Below are 12,935 nucleotides of genomic sequence, written 5' to 3' on the forward strand. Positions count from 1 at the left end.
GCTCAGGTACAGACCCTCTGAGCAGAAGACCCTTCATCTGAGCTCTCTAGGATAATTAAGGGTTCAGTGGCAAGGGGGTGGGCTGCTGAGCGATCTGGAGAGCAGAACTGAAAGGTAGGGGTCCCTGGCTGGGGGGGAAGAGCTTGGGAATAGTGGAAGGCAGGCGTGGCAGATACACAGGAGAGAAGGAGGAGGGAGAGGCCGACGTTGGGCCATCAACCGACTGAGCCACCCAGGTGCCCCAATCCTTGTTGTGTGTGTTTAAAACACCACTCCTGTGGTCACATGGCAACCAAGAGGTTGCTGCCCCTTGTCTAGACAGGAAGGTCACCATGGACACGGTAAGAGTGGGGGAAATCTAGATATATTTGAGGAAAGAGCAGATCGGTAAGTGATGGACTGAGTCAAGGGGGCTGAGGAGTGTGAGAACCACTCCCCAGCAGCAGCGCAGGAGCTCACGCGGTAGGGGAGCGGCAGGTAAGCTGGGGCCCCGGTATCGGCCTGTCAGTCACAGTCTGGCCACGCCTATGCCCTGGGCTGTCCGCAAGTCCCGCCTTAGTCCCGCCTTAGTCCTACCACGGGGCCTCTGACTGGGCAGAGGTGAGCACCTGATCCAAGGGCCGCCCTTTCATAGGCTGATGGGTCCCAGGGCCTTGGTGCCAAGGCAGCTGTAAAGGGCACCGCCCCCCTCCACGACTAAGCCAATCAGATTGCTTCCCTCCACGATGGGGTGAAAGGATTGGTCAATCGGGAGTGGGAGGAGGCTGGAGGAGCCCGGAAGTGGCACCATTCTGACAGACAGGGCCACCAGCGCGTTCCCGCCTACCCGGGTTTTACCTTCCCCCTCTTAGGACGAGAAGGACGTTGCAGTGGAGAGTGTCCGCAGCAAAGACGACCAGCCGTCATCTGTGATGCGGGTTTCTTTGCTTGTTTGTTTGTTTGTTTGTTTGTTTTTGTTTTTGCGATGTGGGTTTTAAAACAAGTGGTAACCTGATGACCATTCATTGGACTTGACGGAACTCAATAAAAGCCCGACAGGGTTTTAACAGAATCAGAATAATTCAGAGAAATATGAAAACCCTCTCGAAGAAATACTAGTTTTCAGAACCAGCGCCCCTAGAAAAATTTCAGGGCCTTCTATTCAAAGAGCAGGTTTTAAAAACGCAGCTTAAGGTACTGAAATACAATTTTTTTTTCCTTTCAAAATATTTTATTTGTTATATTTAGTACTTTTAGAGCTGGTGATTCTCCTGGAACGGTTTGTCAAAAGATTGAAGTCTGCAGAAAATCAATTTCACATATGCCTGAATTTAACATGTAACTTTATACAGTGACACGTTAATATTTTCTTTAACATTATCTGTAACTTGTGATGTACAACACAATGAAAGTGATACTTACATGGGAACATGGTGATCACCAAGGTGGTTCTCCCAGGGTGAGGCTCATAGACTGCGCTTAGGCCACACTGACCTTTGTGACTTCTCCAGATGTGGGAAACTCAACTGTTCAATTTCTCTTTTTTTTTTTTTAATTTTTTTTTAATGTTTATTTTTATTTTTGAGAGAGAGAGAGCGCGCAGGCGGGGCAGAAGCAAAGAGGGAGGGAGACACAGATTCAGAAGCAGGCTCTAGGCTCTGAGCTGTCAGCACAGGGCTGGGCATGGAACTCGAACTCACAAACCACGAGATCATGACCTGGGCTGAAATCGGACGCTTAACCAACTGAGCCACCCAGGCGCCCATCAACTGTGTAATTTCTAATAGCGAGGGAGAGCGTTTGTGCCCTCCTCTGGGGGAAAAAAAAATGAAAGCGACTTCATAATTTGTCTATAATTTTAATGACCTGTTTCGGCACTTGACTGCCATACCTTGGATTACAAGCAAATAATAATAATAATAATAATAATTTAAAATTGCCCTTGTCGTTAATAATGAAACTTCACATGAAAATAGAATTTTCGGGGCGCCTGGGTGGCGCAGTCGGTTAAACGTCTGACTTCAGCCAGGTCACGATCTCGCGGTCCTTGAGTTCGAGCCCCGCGTCAGGCTCTGGGCTGATGGCTCAGAGCCTGGAGCCTGTTTCCGATTCTGTGTCTCCCTCTCTCTCTGCCCCTCCCCCGTTCATGCTCTGTCTCTCTCTGTCCCAAAAATAAATAAACGTTGAAAAAAAAAATTAAAAAAAAAAAAAAAGAAAATAGAATTTTCTGTAAAATGTGACCTTTACATTTGAGTTCTATTTCTAAGCCTCCAAATATTTGCTTTGCAATATTGTAGCAGTTTTCAGAACCAGGGATTCTAAACCCTGAGGAATTGGCAACTCCCCGACATGCTTTATTGCAACGTCCATGCGTCCATGCGTATGCTTTGAATTTGTCGTAATTTACTGACCGTTTTCTGCCCAAATGCTGGCAGTTCCCGTCCCAGACTTAGGCTGCAGAGCTCACGTTTGCATAGATCTACTGGATGGGCCCTTCCACGTGGGGTCCCTTCTCTCACCGTGGCTTTGGTGGACTGCAGCCATATTCTGCTGCTGGCAGTCTGGGCACGGATCCCAGACCGCCCCGCCATGTGGGTGCACACTGGGTGGCCAGGTCAACTGCTCAACACTCATGCTGCCCGCCGCCTGCCATATCGCTGGCCCGGACCCCGCTTTCTGCCACCCGGTGTACCTTCTCTGCTCACACACATGCTTCGCTGTCCCATTGGACTTCCGTTACAAAACACAGTTCCAAGGAGAAAATTATTACGAATTTCAAGACAGTGAGAGCAGAGCGTTAAACCAAGAAGTGGGTCCCTCCTGAGAGCGGGGAAGCCTCTGTAACTACACCGGTCACATGCCTCTGAGTTCAGCCCTGCCCAGAATACTGATCCCAGCCCCCTCTCCACTGCCCCTTCATTCTATTCGAAGTTGTTTTTTCTTTTAGTATCCTTGTCAATTAGATAGCAACACTTGATTGTGGACCCATCATATTGGCTATAATTATAACCCAATAAATTTGATTTTCATCCAGTTCTAGTTCCTGGCACAGGAAATTCCTCTGAATGATAGGGTTTAGAGGCGCACCTTTTGTTGTTCATAACAAGCCCCTTTCAGTCAAACGTGCGTGTACATTACTGAGGTAACTTTTGGAAAATCCCTAAAGATGGGGGGGGGTGGTGCCAGAGAAACCAGCCACGTGATTGGAGGGTTGGAAACTTCAGCCTCCTCACCGCCTGATCTGTGGGTAGAGGAGAGGGGCTGGAGATTGACTTCAATCACCAATGGTCAGTGATTTCATCAAGCATGCCTCCATAATGGAACCTCCATAAAAATCCTAACCAAAGGGATTCACAGAGCTTCTAGATTGGTGAGCCCATCAAGGTGCTGGGAGGGTGGTGCTCCCAGAGAGGGCACGGAAGCTCTGTGTTCGGCCTCCTCATACCTTGTCCTACTTATCTCTTCCATCCTGCTATTCCTGAGTTCTATCTTTTTAAATAAATAGATACTAGAAAGCAAAGCACTTTCCTGAGTTCTGTGAGCCTCTCTACCAAATTATTGACTTATTGAGGGAAGGGGTCATGGGAACCCCTGATTTATAGCTGGCAGATCAGACAAAAGGGGGGCTGGGACTGTCCATTAACATCTGAAGTGAGGGCAGTCTCGGGACTGAGCCCTTAACTTGTGGGATCTGACGCTAACTCTAGGTCGATAATGTCAGAACTGAACGGAACCGTAGGACATCCAGCTGGTGTCAGAGAATGGTTGACGTGAGAGAAAACCCACGTTCGGTGTCAGAAGTGTTGGTGCGAGTGGTAGTAGAGAAGAAAAAAAGTGTGTGTGTGGTTTTCTGTAGGGCCAGAGCTATGATAAGCACTTTGCCAGCATTTCCATTTCGTTCTTTCAAAGCCTGTGATGGAGACACTAAACTGAGCCCATTCTACAGATGAGGAGCTGAGCTAGAGAAGTGCACAGCCAGGGTCACACTGGGCAGAGCCTGAAGAACCATAGCACAGTCACCTTCAAAATCCATGCTCTTGGGGGTGCCTGGCTGGCTCAGTCAGTAGGTCATGTGATTCTTGATCTCAGGGTTGTGAGTTCGATTCCCACACTGGGCGTGGAGCCTACTTAAAAAAAATAAATGAGTAAAAAAAAAAAAAAAAAAAGATCCATGCTCTTAGCCACTGCCTCTTGTTAAATTATTTTTATACCAGGGCGCCTGGGTGGCTCAGTCGGTTAAGTGCCCGACTTCAGCTCAGGTCATGATCTCACAGTTCGTGGGTTCGAGCCCCGCGTCGGGCTCTGTGCTGACAGCTCAGAGCCTGGAGCCTGCTTCGGATTCTGTGTCTCCCTCTTTCTCTGTTCCTCCCCTGCTCATGCTCTGTCTCTCTCTCTCCTTCAAAAAAAAAAAAAAAACACATTATTTTTATACCAGTATATGGTTATATTGGTGATTCACATCCCTTCAAGCCAGTTTTACATGAAAATTGCTTTCTGGATCAGCAAAGACTTCAACTCTGACCCCCCATCCTTCCCCCTCTGTGCTTACCCGTCTCTAGTGTCTTCCCAAGCCTGTCCCAATTATGTGTCCTAGAAATGCTACTTCAAACATTTGAGAGATCTCCGACAAAACCCCAAACCTTTCCCTCAAGCTTTTTCAAAAGTCTGCAGGCTTTTCAAAAATGACATCAGCTGAGTGGTGGCATCCGTTGAGCCCTTGCTGTCAACACGGCAGACTCCCAGGCCCATCCTTGGCCCTCCTCTCCATCTGTGCTCGCTTCCTTGGTAAGCCCATCTGGTCCCACGGCTTTCAGCATCCACTGTATACTGACCGCTCACAAGCATATGCCCCCAGCTTGGGCCACCTGTATATCCAACTGCCTGCCTTCACACTGCGACATCCAGGGGCGTCTCCTGTATATCACGCTCAAAGGCAGACTCCCGATGTTCCTTCCCCTCCCAGCGAACAGCGACTTCGGTCTCCGTGTGCTCAGGGCAAAATCCTTGGAGCCACCATAACTCCCTCTTTCTCTCACATTTCACATGTGACCCACCGGCGGATGCTATCAGCTCTCCCTCATTCTGACCATTTCTCTCCACTCGGGTCCCAGTCACTCTCGCCATTCTCCTGGACCACTGGGCCACTGCAGGGGCTGCCCGGATGGTGTCCCTGCTTCCGCCCTGGCGCCCTCCGGTCTGTTCTCAACACCAGCAGCCTTGATGATAATGATCATAATTGCTGCTCCCGGCCTACAGTGCCAGATACGGTTCCGAGTGCTTTCTTCATTTTAACTGTATTTAACCCTCACGATAACCATACAGAGTGATTGATTTTATTGTTTTACAGATTGTGAAGCTGAGGACACAGAGCAATTAAATAACGTGTCCAAGGTCACCTAGCTGGAAAGTGGTAGAACTGAGACCTAAAGACCAAGGAGTTCTTGAGGCACCTGGGTAGCCTCTGTTGGTTGAGCGTCAGGCTCTTGATTTCGGCTCAGGCCATGATCTCCTGGTTCGTGGGATCAAGCCCTGCAAGGGGCTGCTTGGAGTTTTCTTTCTCCTTCTCTCTCTGCCCCTCCCCCCCCATAAACATTTTAAAAATTTAAAGACCAAGGAATTCTTACTCACTAAGCTTTTAAAAATTCAGTGTATTCAGGGTCCTCTTCTGCCCAAGATTCTCCAGAGAGCTTTCATGGCTTTCTTAGCATAAAAGCTAGAGCCTTTACAATGGCCTATGTGGCCCCACCGTATCTGCCTCTCCTTCCCCTCCAATCCCATCTTCGGCCACTCCTCCCCTACCACACTGTTCCTCCTTGTCCCACCACACCGGTCTCCTCACTGTTCCTAGAACATATCTAGCATGCTCCTGCCTCAGGGCCTTTGCACTTGCCGTTTCCCCTTCCTGGAAAGCTCTTCCCCCTCTCTCCAAGTCTCTGCCCATGTGACACCTTCTTAGTGGGACCATCGCTGGTCATATCGTTAAAACATTGCGAACCAGGGGCGCCTGGCTGGCTCAATCGGTACAGCGTGTGACTCTTGACCTTGGGGTCGTGAGTCCCCGCCCCACGTGGTGTGTACGGCTTACTTAGAGATAAAACAAAAATATGTTTAAAACACTTTGGACTTCACTGCCACTTTATTTACCTCCATAACAATTTTCACCACTTGACATATGTTTACTTGTTTGTTTCTTTATTGTCTAGCCCTCCTCACTGAATTTAAGTCTCCTAAGAGCAGAGACTGTGTCATTGCTCTATCCTAAATGCAAAGTTCCTGGCATCGAGTGAGTAGCTGAGGATTGTTGCGTTCATTAATCTTCCCACCAAGCCTCCTCCTTCCCCTGTGTTCCCCATCTCGGAAACAGGCGCCTTCAGCCCGCAGTTACCCGCCCTGGGGGTACTATCCGAGATTCGTGTTGCTCTTAAAAAAAAAAAAAAAAAATCAAAACATCTGCCAGATCTTGTCGACTCCACTTCCTAAATATTTTTCAAACCATCCACTTCCCATCATCCCTTCTGCCACCCCCTTGGTTCTGCCCTTTTTTTTTTTTTTTAATTTTTTTTTCAACGTTTTTATTTATTTTTGGGACAGAGAGAGACAGAGCATGAACGGGGGAGGGGCAGAGAGAGAGGGAGACACAGAATCGGAAACAGGCTCCAGGCTCCGAGCCATCAGCCCAGAGCCCGACGCGGGGCTCGAACTCACGGACCGCGAGATCGTGACCTGAGCTGAAAGTCGGACGCTTAACCGACTGCGCCACCCAGGCGCCCCTGGTTCTGCCCTTCTTTAACAGATGCCTGGAATGCGTACAAGAATACATCGAGTTTTGCACGTTTTGAATTTTTCTGTGTCCTCTCCACCCCGTCCCTTTCCACTGATCCCCTTGTCCTCCCCAACTTGAGCCCAAACGTGCTCCCCGACCAGTGCTCCTGTCTCAGTAAATCCTCCGTCACGGACATAGCCCCCCCCTCCGCCCCGAGCCAGGAACCTGGAGGTCCTCCTCACCTCCTGTCTCTTCCACTTCAAACCCCTGCCAGTCTCTCTCTTTTCATTTAATTGGATGGTTTTGAAAACTGCTCCTTTCCTTTCATCCTCAAGGCCACTATCTTGGTCCTGGCCACCACCCCCCCATTGCATCTGGGCTCTCTCAACAGCCCCCTAGTACCGCTCTCCCCACCCGCCATCTGGCCTGGGCTGATCTTCCTAAAACACAAATGTGATCGTGGGACTCTCCCACTTAAATGAATCCCTACCCGTTCCCGGGCACAGACACCCCTCCCTGACTTGTCATCCCCAGCCTCCTGCCACTCTTGACCTCTGCCATTGCCCCCACACACTCCCCTGCTTGGATCACGCTGTTCCCTTGGCCACGGATGCCCTTTCTCCCTTCTCTGCCTGCCAGTTCCTCTCCCCTCCTAGACCCGGCTCCAACGTCACCTCCCCCTGGGACGTCTCCCCTGACTCCCCCCACCCCTACCACAGACTCAGCACTGTGTGATTACCATCTTCCCCTGGCGGCTCACCCATCCAGCCCTCCAGAACAAGGTCACCTTGGCTGAGGTGCTAACAGGCCAAAAAGAAGTTTGGGGGCCAAACGGCAAAGCCTGAGTAAGCACCTTCTGTGTGGCTGGAACTGTTCCCAGAATCCCAAGGTCAACAGTAGAAGCATATGGCATGAGGAGGGAGTAATGGTCTGGAGAAGAGGAGAAGGGAAGAGAACCAAGATGTTTGGAGAGGATTTTACGTGCCCATGCTAGGGACTCTGAAGATGTTACTTCATTTAATCCTGGTAATATCCCTGGGAGGTAGGGATTTCAAAAACAAAGAACCGGGGACATAAGGTTTACAAACCAAATAAAAGCAGCACTTCAAAGCAGTGGGGGAAAGACCAGATTATTTGATAAAAGGCTTCCAGAGGAAATTGGCTGATGTTTATGGAAATGATCAGATTGGATCTTTTACACTGCATTAAACTCCAAATGGAATCAACACTGACCGGTTAAGTGAATGTTTACATCCCTCGGGGTCAGGTAGGTATTTCTCAGCATAACACAGAAGACAGAGACCATAAAGGAAAATAGAGAGACTTGGTTAGTCAGAATGTAAATGTTTAGTTTGTGGAAAACTAAATGGAAAACTATTTCCAACAAGCTAACAGACAGAGATATAGGTTCATGATCTAAACAGACAATTCACAGAATAAGAAACACAAGCGTGCCAATATACATATCCAAAAAAGTTCAGTTTTCCAAATAATCATAGAAATGCGAATTAAATCAAACTGAGGTACTATTAAAACGATTTTTTTTTAACGTTTATTCATTTTTTGAGAGACAGAGCATGAGCAGGGGAGGGGCAGAGAGAGAGGGAGACACAGAATCCGAAGCAGGCTCCAGGCTCCGAGCCGTCAGCACAGAGCCTGATGCGGGGCTCGAACTCACGAACTGCAAGATCATGACCTGAGCTAAAGTCTGACGCTTAACCGACTGAGCCACCCAGGCGCCCCTGAGGTACCATTTTTAATCTACCGAATTATCAAATATTCACTTCAATCAAATTATTTTATCATGGCACCCCATGATAGAATAATTTTATTAAATGCATCTTGAAACTGCCGATGCTAGAAACTGCCACTTTACAGGTTATAAATAGGGGCACCTGGCTGGCTCAGTCAGTGGGGCGTGCACTGACTTGATTTGGGGGTTGTGAGTTTGAGCCCCACATTGGGTGGAGAGATTGCTTAAATAAATAAACTTTTTTTTTTTTGTTAACATTTATTTATTTTGGGGACAGAGAGAGACAGAGCATGAACGGGGGAGGGGCAGAGAGAGAGGGAGACACAGAATCGGAAGCAGGCTCCAGGCTCTGAGCCATCAGCCCAGAGCCCGACGCGGGGCTCGAACTCACGGACCGCGAGATCGTGACCTGAGCTGAAGTCGGACGCCCAACTGACTGAGCCACCCAGGCGCCCCAATAAACTTTTTTTTAAAAAGATTACAAACGACTTTTACATTCTAGGGCAGGAGAGAGAAGTTGCTTGCAGAGACGATCTTCTCTTCTGGATTGTTCTGGAACGATCACCTCCGTGGATCGATCCTCTTGGGCAGGCAGCTGTGAAGTAACAGCTGCTAAGTAAGTTTCTTTATCGGCCTGTGAGGTAAGGCGTTGAGTATTCTGAAGTTATGTAAGCTGGGTCTGTTAAAGAACTTTTCTTTCTTTCTTTTTTTTTTTTTTTAAAGCCACTGGTCTGGGCTGTCCGACCGCAGGCGGTGGAGCCGGCCTGACCTTGGGGTGTGCAGCCACATGCTGTGATGGTCCGTCCTGTCCAGGCTCTTGAGGAGGGTGGGGGTTGCCCCCGAAGAGAACGAATGTTCCCACGGTCAAAGCTGCGGGAGCAGAAGCGGAAGCAGGCTTCGGACAGGAGGCCTGATTTCTCCTCCCGCTGGGGTGGGGGGCTGCGGAGGTCCACACTCCGGGGAGGCCCCGGTCAAGAGCATGCACGCTTGTAGAGGTCCAGTGAGTCCCTGTACTGAGGCGGAGGAGGGCTAAGAAAAGAGACAACCAGGGTGCCCCCCCGTGGAGAATCTGAGATTGCAGACTTTGGTAGCAGCGACCTCTAGTTTAAATCGGCCGTCTGTTCGCCCCAAACCTGCAGTAAATGTCCCCAGGCCGGGGGGAGCCGTGTTTCAGGGAATTCTGGGAGGGTGCTGAGCCCAGGGACGCCATCCTGGGAGCTGAAGCCTGGACATGTCACCAGATGGCAGGAGGTGACCCGTTTCTGGGGAGCAGGGCGGCGATCCAGAGGAAAGGGAGGTGGCCAGGGTTCCAGGCAGCAGCCAGGGCAGGGCAGGGCAAGGAAGTGTTGCTCTGCGGTCTCTGGGGAGGCAAACCTGTGAGATCCTGGTGTCCTGAAGAGCCGCTCAGGCTGTTTCCGTTTGAGTGTTAAAGAGCAGGGTGGCCCCGGGATGAAGAATTTGAGGACCCCTAGCTGCAGGTTGGAGGTAGGAGAGCAGGCGCTTTAAATGCTGGGTGACTGTGGGGTGCAGAGCCGACGGCCAAGGAAGAATTCTTGAGATATCTTTGGTGCAAAATATCTCTGTATTTTATTTCGTATTTATTTTTTTTTTAAACGTTTATTTATTTTGAGAGAGTGCACACGCGAGCAGGGGAGGAGCAGAGAGAGGGAGAGAGAGAAACCCAAGCAGGCTCCGCACTGTCAGCGCAGAGCCCGATGAGGGGCTCCAACCCACAGACTGTGAGATCATGACCTGAGCTGAAATCAAGAGTCGAACGCTTCACCGATTGAATCACCCAGGGGCCCCCAAAAGGTGGTTTTATTAGAGCACAGGGACAGGACCCGTGGGCAGAAAGAGCTGCCTGGGGATTGTGAAGAGTGGCTGATTATATACTTTGAAGTTGGGAGGGGGTTAGGGACAGCACAAGCCTCCAAGGTATTTTGGAAAGGAGGTTTCTAGGACCTTGAGGGTCTGGCTGTCCTTAGGAAAAGGTCATTTATTACTGGTTAGTAAAAACCCAATCATGGGACCCTTCAGACTTATATCAGTGGGCCATATGTTTGGAGGGTGATAGGCGACACACGTCTTGGGAGACAGAGATGAGGCTCCCAAAGGAATGTTTACGTGTTAAAACAGGATCTCGGGGGCTGGGATAACGTTAAGCTAAGATTGCCTTTTGCCCTTAGCAAAGTGTCATCCTCCAGGCAGCTTAGCTCCTAGAGGAAAGTCACTCTGCCTGTCTCAACAACCTGTCAACGGGCTGTAAGTTGCAAGGAAATCTAATTTGTTTCTTTTGCCTTCGTTTCCCACATCGACTGGAAACCGCACCTGCCAATTGGAAGACCACTTCCCCGACTGTCAGCAAAATCTTACAAGTGCGCACACTCCGACCCGGCAAAACTGCTTCTACAACAAGCAGTCCGTGAAGCTGGATGGGGGAGCAAAAACACTGCCCCTTTATTTTCAGAGACCTCGAGATGAGATTTAGCACTTCCTTCACTTGCGGATGTAGGCAGCAAACCACGGGAGAATCAGCAGTACCTGTGGCGTTTCCACCAACAGGATCCCAGTGGAGATCTCGATCCCTCCCTCGTTACCGTTTCAAAGTTATGAGGTCTTGCTGTTACATGCATTAGGGAGGAGAAGCACATCTATTAGCTACAGCTCTCCCCACCCCCCCGTTTTTTCTTTTTTTGCACTTCATAATAGACTTTATTTTTTAGATCAGGTTAAGGTTTACATAAAAATGGAGCAGGAACTAGAGTTCCCATATGCTTCCTGTCTCCCTGCCCCCAGAGTTTACCCTATTAGGTAACATCCTGCATTAGTGTGGGACGTTGTTTACCATTGATAAGCCAATAATGACACGTTACTGTTAAGTAAAGGCCATGATTAGCATCAGGGTTCATTCTTGGTGTTGGATATTCTGTGGGTTTTGACCAACGTACCATGTCATGTATCCACCATATGGTATCATACAGAGTAGGCACTCTGCCCTACACATCCCCAGTGCATTACTTATTCACCCCTCCTTTTCTTTTCCTGAACCCCTAGGAACACTGGTTTTCTTTCTTTTCTTTCTTTTTTTTTTTTTTTTTGTAATTTTGTAATGTTAATTTATTTTTGACAGTGTGTGTGTGTGTGTGTGAGCAGGGAAGGGACGGAGAGGGAGACACAGAATGTGAAGCAGGCTCCAGGCTCTGAGCTGTCAGCACAGAGCCGGACGTGGGGCTCGAATTCACGAACCGCGAGATCGTGACCTGAGCCGAAGACAGACACTTAACCTGCTGAGTCACCCAGACGCCCTCTTTTTTTTTTTTTTTTTTTTTTTTTTACTGTTTCTAGTTTTGCCTTTCCCAGAATGTCATATAGTTAGGATCATACAGTACATAGCTTTTCAATTCACTCCTTTACTTAGCAGTCCACATTTACATCTCCTCCATGTCTTTTCATGGCTTGATAGCTCATTTCTTTTCATCCATGATGTTCTTCCATTGCCCGCACGTTCCACAGTTACTTATCCAGATGTCAGAGGACATCTTGGTTCCTTCAGCTTTGGCAATTACAAATAAAGCTTCCATAAATATCTGTGTGCAGCTTTTTGTGTGCATGTCACTTTCAACTCCTTTGGGTAAATACTCAGAGGAACAACTGCCGGACCATACGGTGAGACTATGTTTAGCTTTGTAAGAAACCACCAAACTTCCGAGCTGTCTGTGCCATTTTGCATTCCCAGCAGCGATGGAGGAAAATGCCTGTCACTCGACATCCTCGTCGGTATTTGGTGTGATCACCGTTTTGGAATTTAGCCACGCGAATAGGTGTGTCGTGATCTCATTGTTGTTCAATTTGCAATCTGCTGCTGACGCGGGATGGGGAGCCTCTTTTCGTATGTTTATTTGCCATTTCAGCTCCAGGCTTAGCTATAACCTTAGGGGATGTTTTCCGTGGGAAGGCTACTCCCCCCCCCCCCCCCGTCCCCCACGGAATCAGACAGCCTTGCCCTAAAACACACGATTCCAACACTCAAGTAGGTTAAAACAATGACCACACACGTCTGCCAGTATTGTGGGGCTCGGCTGATTGCGGGTCGGTGGGACCGGGGCTGCTCTGCTTTTCACTGTAGGTGTGGGTCTGCTGGGGTGGCTCTGCTCCACGTGTCTCACACCTTTGGATCTCTGTGGCACAAATTAAAAACTATATTTTGGTAGGGGCGCCTGGGTGGCTCAGTCGGCTAAGCGTTCTCTTGATTGCGGCTCAGGTCGTGATCTCATGGTGTGTGGGATCGAGCCCCACATTGGGCTCCGCACCGACAGCTCAGAGCTTGCTTGGGATCCTCTCCCTCTCTCTCTCTACCCCTCTGCCACTCACGTGCACTCCATCTCTCTCTCAAAATAAACTTGAAAAATATTTTTTTAAATATATTTTGATAAATAGGTT

General features: G+C 49.0%; 1 non-coding gene across 1 annotated transcript; it reads left to right on the plus strand.

Moving 5' to 3' along the window:
* The first annotated feature begins 1,393 nt into the window (after window positions 1-1,393).
* LOC124502827 (U1 spliceosomal RNA) lies at window positions 1,394-1,549 on the plus strand. The gene has a single exon (XR_006960074.1). It is a non-coding gene; the product is annotated as a U1 spliceosomal RNA (small nuclear RNA).
* The last annotated feature ends 11,386 nt before the right edge of the window (window positions 1,550-12,935 follow it).

This window comes from Lynx rufus, unplaced genomic scaffold (genome assembly GCF_022079265.1).
Source record: "Lynx rufus isolate CCGP_SWC_20201006 ecotype Redwood Valley unplaced genomic scaffold, mLynRuf1.p SCAF_7, whole genome shotgun sequence".
Taxonomy (NCBI): Eukaryota; Metazoa; Chordata; class Mammalia; order Carnivora; family Felidae; genus Lynx; species Lynx rufus.